We start from the raw sequence: 9,723 nt of genomic DNA, 5'->3' as shown, positions 1-9,723 counted from the left end.
ATGTGAAGGTAGAACTCGAGCAGTGCTGTGAATGTAACAGATTAATAAACCTTTCGTTTGTTATCTCAAACTTTTTTTTTTAATTAAAAAGCAATACAAATACATGTAAGTCAACTGAGAAATAACCGGGAAAAATATCAGATAAATATTCTGCCCCATAAATAGCTCAGCACTTTCCTAATCACATGCTGTTTCCTCAGAACTGAACAATACAGAGTGCCTCTTAAAATAAAAAATCCTCACCATTTCAGATTTTTTGGCACTTTCTTTAGAAGCAGTTCTCTAAAATTTTGTTCTTCCACTTATGTCGCTCTTCTAAATTTGGCATTTGGGACTTTTGGTGTGTTTACAGTGTCACAGTCCATGAATAATTTTAACAGATAATAGTTTGTTGATTTTAACTTTGACTGCTCCTTTTATTATTGCTGTTGATAGACAGCTGTTCAAAGGAGCCCTTTAAAGCGGGAACTACCAGCATTGTAACTCCTCGGATGAATCACTCCAACGAAGGATACATTTTATTTACAAGACAAGTGTTCTGCAGTTAGCGCATCATTCTCTCTTTGGAGATAAAGAGCACTTCCCGCTAACTTTTCTGAGCCTGTTAGCACTATGAGCACGGAAGTTTACAGTATGATTTGTCCCCTCCCTTTATTGCAAGGATAATTGAGGCTTTTCTTAAAGAGTACCGTGTTTTAACACCTGGCCCAGCTGCTAAGTAGTGCTAGATCTCAGTTGGATTTTACTTGAATGCTTTACTTAGTGGGACTGAGGAAAGGCAACCACAAGGCAAGAGCAAGTCAGTGGAATCCCAAACTCAATTTCAGAGCCCTTGAGAAAATACTTGCCAGTTTGAACTCCACCTCATTTCTGCTCTATAGTGCTGGCCTGAGGCATTGTAGCTACTAGGGACTCAAGCCCAGGAGGAGACCTGAAGGGCCTCAGCTAAGCATAAAGTAGCACGAGCATATTGTTGCAATAACAGTATCCAATGGAAAGGGAGCGAGCCAAGTTGTCTCCAGGCAATGCAGGTAGCAAGCTTAGATTGGCTTCCCAGCCAGACAAGTCACATTTGTTTTCACCATTTGAACTTGTGCTATACACGTCATTTATTCAAATGTTCATCTTTCCCCCACTTTGTGCCTTTGGCTCAAAAGCCACTCTGTGACACTGCGGCAATCTCTGAAAAATTCCAGGTCACCGGGGAGGGGAGTAGTGGTGCTCTAGCAAGAAAACTCTTCAGTAAAAAGATCACCATTGCTCTCGAATACAATGGGCCATTACTGACTTGACCAAACTGCAGTGAGACTTCAGTCATGCCACCAACACCGATGTGCTCAGAACCCCAGGGAAGCTGAAAGCACTGTTTGCACTTGTATGGAATCCTCGAAGAGTGGACTGTGGCAGCTCCTTAGACCTTCACTTGTAGATACTCCAAGGTGCCAGCCCTCCGCAGAGGATGCCTTCTCTGTTAGTTCAAAGGATCTAGTCGGCTGGAGATTCCCCTGGGCAGGGGAGAGGAACCACGGTGGCTGGCAGGGAGATGGAGGAGCTGCCAGTGGTCGTCCCTGAGCTGGGATTCAGAACAGCTCAGTGTGCTGGTGCTTGGTACGACGACAAGGAGCAGAAGAATGATCCTAAATTTAGAAGCCTTTTTGCTTCCTGCAGTACAAACATTTAGGATAAGCAAGAATCCAACTCGAAACATTCAGCAAGGCTTTCTTGTAGATCTTTGCAATAGCCTACAGCACTCAGTAGGCAGAGATGTGGCATGAGATGTCAAAAGCACTTTCAGCAGGAACTAATTTTGGCAGTTTCATTCTGCAAAAGGTATTGCTATGGTACCAGTACATCGTCTTTCACTTCACCACATCTTGAAACTAGGCCACCTTGCAGCCAGACGCAAGAGTCATGGAGTCTGGAAGGAAAGGAGATGAGAAACAGTGGGGTGTGGAGCCAGTTTCTTGAAACTTGTATACATTTTATGTTAAGACTCTAATCGGAAAACAAGCCCCCTGTGCAAAAAGACAAGCCCACACCAGTAACCTTTTTTTTCTGCTGCTCTTGGGCTGACTGTCAGTGATTCCCGTGTTGCTGGCCACAGTGTGCGTGCAGCAGGCAGGGGAAGTGCCCCCTCTTGCAAGGCAGCCCAGAGCCAAGTGGCTGTTTTCTGGAATACAGTGCAATTTCTTAACCTGAGTGTGGTTCCAGCCTTTGCTGGAAGGGTGCTTGTCACTGGGGACAGCCAAGTGGATGGAGTCTCACATTTACTGCGGGTTCCTCCGGGCTGGCTCGGGCTCAGCTGGGCTGGATGGAACGGGCAGGATTGCCCTCTAGAGGGACGTCAGGGAGGCTGGCCCGGCCCCATGGGTGCCCGGCTGGTCTCAGAACTCCAGCGGTGGCAGGAATCAGGCACTGACTCACCCAGATCGGGCAGATACTTAAATTAGGCAGCTTGGAATTCACCTTAAATTATTTAGGTGTGTATTTGATATAAATAAACTTCAAAGAGACTGAATATATTTTGGGGGGGGGGGAAAAAAAAAGAAAGAATGCAGGTTCCAAAATCCTCTGCCTTGAATTAAAAGGGTCTGAAAGGCACCATTAAAAAATCGGTCCAATTAACTAATCTGATTTCCAGTAAAATGTGTTCTGCACATTTTATAAAATGCACGTTTATAAATGCACGTTTATAAAACTAACATGTTTAATGGCAAATAAGGCAACTTGATAACAAACTTTGCATAACTTCGTGCTCTTCACTGCCAGTCAGACTGAAAGGACGTGGACATGTATGAACACATTGCACAGGAATATCTGGAACTTCTGCTGGCCCACAGGCGACAATACTGAACAAGTAACATGCTGCGGGCAATATCCATACATTGCTGTGACCCAGGCAGAAATGAACAGTGGCAGACACCTGAACTTTATTTATATTTTTAAACTTCTTGTGGCTGCAAGCAGTGTTGGAGGGTTCTGCCAGCAAAATACTACACTAGTTGAGAGTGCCAGTTAATATAATTGCCTTTTTTTTCCTCAAGAAACAGAATTGTTACATGATATTATGCATTTTTTAAAATTTTACAGCAACACTGCTTCTTGTTCTTAGATACAATGATAGATGCCACTGGAAACTTCAAAATTTGCTGTTTAGCTAGACTTCACAGAGATGGGCAAGGAGCATCATAATTGTGTTGCTTGCTGAATCAAGGATATCAAAATAGAGAATATAAATGGCATCTTTGGATTTTAAAAACAAGTCAGTTCATCTCCAAGTGCATGTGGGTTGGAAATCTTAGAGTTTATCTCACAGAGAAAAAGTTTCAAAAAAATGAACACTCATTATAAGAAAACCCTTTTCTAGCCTGAAGTAGCACCAGAGTGTACTGGCAAGACAGCAGATATGTAACACTTGAGCACCAAAGGAAGAAGAATTTTATATAAAAGCTTAAAATAAAAATCATATCGAAGCCGCAGTGGAAGAGTACAGCAGAAATGTAAAGGAGCTTCAAGAATAGAGTAACTCAACCCAGTGAGCAACCTAAATTCTCCTTCTGTGCTGCAGCAGTTTACTTAGACATCAGTTGCATCCATAACTGTTTAAAAACTGACAAATCTGAGCAACTTCAGTCTTGGAAGCATAAGCCTTTTTTAATCTCTTGGCAATGAAATCGCAGTTCCCTTTACTCTATGTTAATTCAGCCAAGAACTGCGCCATTGTGCGCTATTTCCCAGCTTTGCATTTAAAAAGAAGTAATGCTCACTTAATGCACAGTCATCCTATTATCGACACCCTAACTAACTCTGAACAATCAAACATTTATCCCATAAAGGTCTGTTTGCCAAGTTCTGTTTTACATCCAGAAGAGGTAAATACAGCCTGGAAAGTCCGTTCTCTCAAAGACGTCCACATCTCCCAATCACGAGCAAACAGCACTCTCCTTTGTGTGCTTAACGCTCAGCTCCATAGCTTGCCCATTGTATGGAGAAAGAATATTTTGGACCAGTTGCATAGACTCATACCGCACTAAAATATGTAAGTTCAAATGTTTGCAACAATGTTAGAAAAAAATTGTGAAGCAATGTAGAAAACTAGCTTTCTTTGAGAACTCAACTGGATGATTTAGCTCTTTTTTTTTTTTTTTTTTTTTTTTTTTTTTTTTTTTTTTGTCTGTAAACTTACTTTTTTCATCAAAGTAGCAATATTCAGATTGTAGGAATCCTCTTTGTTTCAGGTCCTGAAACTGAAACAGCTTTTTGAGGTTTTTTGAGTTCCAACTGCTTCTGTCATGGCCATGTGTTAAACAGTCCTTTTCATAAAAAAAAGTCAGTGTCTTAGAAGCAGCTAGGGATCCTCCCTTCTCAGTCTTTGCACTCACTACTGCCAGGAAGCTACTCCTGAACCTTGCTCTTTGGATGGATGGGAATCTTCCCTTCTGAGTTTGTCCTAACATGAATCTCTGCCTCATGGCTACTCGATGCCTTCATCTAGTTATAACCCATCTAGTATAACCTAGTCATACCCTACAGTAGAGACTTTGAGAACAATCATGAATTTAAAAGGTCAATGCATTTTATCCAACAGGAATTTCCCTTTGAAATTGGTGAAAATTCAATCTGGACCGAATTTTTACTAAAAACTGTAGTTGTGGGGACCTGGGTTTAGAAGAAGAAAAAAACCCACCTACTTAGTGGTTATTACTACAATAGAATGTGATTGAAAGCAATTACTTTTCATAAAAGTTTATGTAGGAAATACTTCTAATCGTTAGTAATGTGATCACTTTTAGCAGCAGCAGTCATCTGTAAGAAATACTAGATGTTTAAACCCTGTTTATTTTTCTGCAAAGATGTCTTAGCATATTACATCTAAAAGCCGTGTATATTGCTTGTGGTCTTACAGCATGTGAGCGGACGTAGGGACATTCACAGTTTTTATACTTTGGATATAAATAAAATTGTTTGATTAAAAATAAATCTTACTAATACAGACATTTTTTCTGTAATGTTCTCCTGCTAAACCCATTTTTTATGAAAATAATGATGCAAGCAACTAAGTGTAATTGTAGAAAATTATTGCTAGTGATTTGCATATGAAATACACACCTTTTACAGCCTCTAGTAGCATTGTTCAACGAGCTTATAAATAGTACAGCTGAAATGCTGCAAACAGAAAACAGTTTTCGATGGGCACATGCTATGAATGAAGAAATGTTCAGACACAATGTGCAACTTGGAGAGCTTTCATCAAAACTAGCCAAGAGGGAAAAATGCCTCATTTCCTAACCACGCTGTGTTTCGGATAAGCTGGTCACATAGAAAAACCATCATGCTCCTCTGCAGAGAGTAAAGCTTTTTAAAATACATGTTCATATTCTTTTCTGGGGGGAAAAAAATTAATCTAATCTATTGAAACTTATTTTAGATTTTTCTAATGGCTTCTGCTTAACATTTAATTTTTATAATTTGGCATTTAATAACTGCTAAAATTTGAACCTTGCAATCGAGGCCAGTCATTTGCTGTAGTCATTGAAGGCATAAAAAAGTCTAGTTTTAAGATATTGTTTTTGTTGCAAGTAAAATACTTCTGTGTACAATTTTAAAACAAAAAATGATGAGCATTGCTCTAATAATAAACCAGAGTATTTTCAGTCTTTGATATTTGGGGCAAGGGGTAAAGGGAAGAAGACGAAGTGGAGTAGGGTAAAGAAGGAAATTTCAAAGTAAGACTTTTTATAATGTTGCTGCAAAATTGTAATTCTCCTACACAATATATCCAAATATGCCTCAAATGGAATTTTATATAGAAATATCTTAAAAAACAGATAAATCTGAGAACTACTGTTCTAGTTAAGAGTGGGACACCTGCCTGTCACCATTAGCCAAGAGGAATGTTCTTGTATGATATGATCCCTCTTTCTCCTGCAGACAGACTTGCAATTTCACCATGTGAAGTCGGTAGAATGCTGCTTTCCAGTGTAGTAGGTAAACTGTCTTGTTGCTCTTTCTGTTTTGGAGGAAAAGGTTGCTTTTCCTCAAGAGATGCACACTGACAAAAGCATTTTGCAAATAGGCATGAATTAAAGTGAACTTCACGAACTGCAGAGAAGGGATCTCCTACACAGGGGGGAGCCCGAGCATTCTCCGGCTGTTGTCAGGGGCTGGGAATACGGCAGCAACGCCGGGAGCTGCGGGCAGAGTCACGCACAAATGCAAGTGCATGAAGGGGTGGACAAAGGTGACTGCACGACGCTTCGGTGTATCGATGCCAATTTGTTTGTCACCCTCTTCTCCCCTTCACAACTCACAGCAAGCTCTGTACTTTATCTTTTTGTTTATTTTAAAGGCATTTGCTGTAAGAATTTTAGCTTAATAGCCACTTTCTCTTAGCTTTAGAGAACAGGCTTAGCCTAAAAGAGAAACACGTGAATGCTAATTATGTAAATAATTAATGCATTTTAGGGATTGGCTTCTGAAAGGTGAAAAAAAAAAGGATAGTTTAATTCAAAGACCGTCAGAACAGATGACTTCCAGAACTGGAAATATTCTTTCCTTTGAACTGCTTTGAGAGACTGAAAAGCTTTACCTCTTTATTTTTCATAAGACACCGTGCAGGTAAAAGACTTTGAAGACTACAAAGAATAAAAAAAGTTTGATGCCTCACTCTTCTGTGAGATTGTAGTAGCTGACGAGAGTAGCAACAGCCAGTGCTCTGACCCAGAAGCCACTTCCTTGACAAATCTGCAGCATGGCACAGTTGCCTGAGTTAGCCTTTTGTGCTGATGAAAATTCAAATACTGCTCAGAAGAAAAAGCCAAGGGGAGATCCCACCAGCAGATGTACCCCTGAGAACACTGGTCTGGCTTCTTTAGCACCGCTTGGGGCAAGAAGCACTCCCCAGCAGCTCCAGAGAACACTTCCTTAATGTTTCCATTAAACCGACAAGAGCTTTTCAATCTTTTAGCAACTTCTGTCAAGCTCAACACTAAGTCAAATATAGGCTACGTGTGCACTCTTTATCGCCAGTAAGGCAAGGCACATGGAGGGTTACATTAAGAGAAGCACAGCCAGCTGATCAGGTGTGCCAGGCCATCAAATCCATGCAGTCCAATAAACCTGGTAATCCCTTTCCTCCACCTGGCCAGAGGCAGGGCCCCTCAATTCCTGGAAGGTGTATTCATTACCTGATCCTTTTTCTGCAAACCAGAAGTTCTTCACCGGGGTCAAAGGCAGTATCTGTCCTTCTGCACTCTCTGGGGAACTGCTCAATAGCAACCAGAGTGGTAATTCTCCTGTATGGGCCTTTTTTGGCCACCAAATTCCTCACAATTCACATACCCCAGCTTCCACATTCAAGGCATCCCACTGCCCCATGCTCTCCTCATGGTAATACAGACAGAACCACAGGGTGGCACACAAATGTGCACATGGCACCCTCCCCCTGAGCAGAGCACAGCTCCCTTGCCAGCCTAGATGGTGGCTGGTAGGGAGAAGGAGGAAGACACACTGTCTTTGAATAGCTGGAACTGTTGGGACAGTCTCTCCCCAGCTGACACGGGCCTGCAGGGGTGGGTGGGAGAGAGATTCTCTTTGAACTGATGGAGCAGACTGGCCAATCTACCCAAAGCTGGGGCCTTGATGGTTGGCCAAGTCACCAGCACCAGGTGCTGGCATACAATGACTGTGCTCCATACAAACTTTCACTGCATGGACCACAGGCACTGGATTTCATCCGGGTCTTTAGATGCCTGGTTGTTATCCAGGCTGCTGTAGATCACCTCTACCACTAATTCCCTCAGACACTGGATACTACTCTCAGTAGTTGTCCACTCTTGCCTTAATAGTTTACAAGATCTTTCTCAAGGGGATACTTCTCCTTCACATTCAATACAAGCTGCCTCCAGAGGCTGCTGATTTTTGATCCTTTTCCAGTCCTTTTGTTGATGCCCCAGTCCCTTGTGAGGGATCCCAGCTGCTGGGCTTCCTTGCTCTCTAATTCCTGGCTGTTGGCTCCAGTACCACAGCACTGCAGCAGCCAGCTGATAATTAGCTCACCAGGCTGAGGCTGTAATCTTTGTGTGTATCTTGCAGCTTCCTCAGGGATAAGGAGTTGATGATTTCTGGCTTGTTCATGATTTCTCTTTCCCCTCCTGTTCTTGTGACTGTTCTGCTGCACAGCAGGCTGTCTCTCCACTTCCTCCTCCTGCTCCCTCTTGGGAGAAGCTTTCTCCCTGACTGAGGGAATTGACTTCTGCCTCCATGGTTTCTTCTTGACTATAGGGGTAAAGAGTTGAGAGGTTGGTCTCTGGCTTAGCCGTGGTGCTTTTTGTGTGTCTCCAGACCCAGAGACCATCTCTGCCCTCTAAGGGTGCTGAACAGTTCTTGCTAGGCTTAGGCCAGGCCCAGCACCATGTGAGAATTTATGTCCCTTTAGCACAGCCAGGGCATCATTTTCTCAAATGCACTGTCACTTTTTCAGGATCCTGCACTTGTTTGGGGGTCAGGTCCCACACCATCAGAGGTAAAAACTGCTCTATATACCTTGCTACCCATGACCACACAGCCTCAGGGCACATTCACGTGTGATATTCCTAAATACTCAATCCTAGGAAAAGCTGGATACAGATTCTTGAGACACACTGATGTGAATATTCTGACTACCCAGGAGTGTTCAAAATACTGAAGTCATTGTAACAAGGTGGAAAGACTCAACCCTGCAGGAGGTGAAGGGGAAGGTGCCATTGTTTCCTCCACAAACTGCCTCTCAGAGGAAAAGGTGTAATTGTTAATTATCTCCACGAGATGGTTCCCAAAGTACTGGGACAGCAGCAACGCAGAGCCCAAATACCAGATTAGGCTCAGGGCCAGTGCTTTCATCATAGCTCTCCAAGGCAAAACACAACCAAGTGCTACACAGCACAGCAAACTGCAGAAGACAAACCCAGCCTTCAACAAGCTCTCGAATCATCACATTAACTCTTGAGCATGACAGGAAGTGGGTAAGGGAACAAATAAACCTGCATCAAGGGTGAGTAAGTCAACATCATGAACAGCAATAGCTAAACAGGTATAAGAGGTTCTCTCTAGCACACTCTGGTCAAACATCTTATTATCTTGAGCCCTGTATGTCCCACCCTGGGTACCAAAATGAATTGTGTTGGATGGCAGCTAAGCACCTCAGAGCTGCTCACTCACTGCCCCCCACAGTGGGATGTACTGTAGGCTTTTAGTTCTGTGTAGTCCAAGGGTGGATACAGTCCCTCACAGAGGTATTTTCAGGGCTGAGATGAAGCACATCTGGGGTTAGACATGTCCAGCCAAGTTTGATGTGGTACATCCCACCCTCTGTGCCCAGCACAGAGGAACAGGGAGCAGCACTCCTCTCTATCCAGCTGAGGCAGTGTGAGGCCAGAGGCAGGCAAACAAGAGTTTTTTGGATTTGCATGACTCGCTCCTTAACTAAAATACTGAATGTGCAAAATCATTCAAAGAGTGTTTACAAACAGGTGAGGAGGAACTGAAGGGTATAAAGATAGTCCACTAAGTGCCTTATGATTAAGAGCCTATTTCCACTTGGAATTTCCTGGTGCTTCAGCTCAGTGAGTACGAGTGGGGGCAAGGAGATTCTCAGACCAGAAAGAGCTCTGTACTGAACTACTTCTGTTCCTGGAACAGTTTGAGGCTACAATCCTAAAGGTCAAAAATACTGGGAATTTCAGT

This window comes from Aphelocoma coerulescens, chromosome 3, assembly GCF_041296385.1.
Source record: "Aphelocoma coerulescens isolate FSJ_1873_10779 chromosome 3, UR_Acoe_1.0, whole genome shotgun sequence".
NCBI lineage: Eukaryota > Metazoa > Chordata > Aves > Passeriformes > Corvidae > Aphelocoma > Aphelocoma coerulescens.
Note: the sequence above shows the minus strand (reverse complement) of the source record.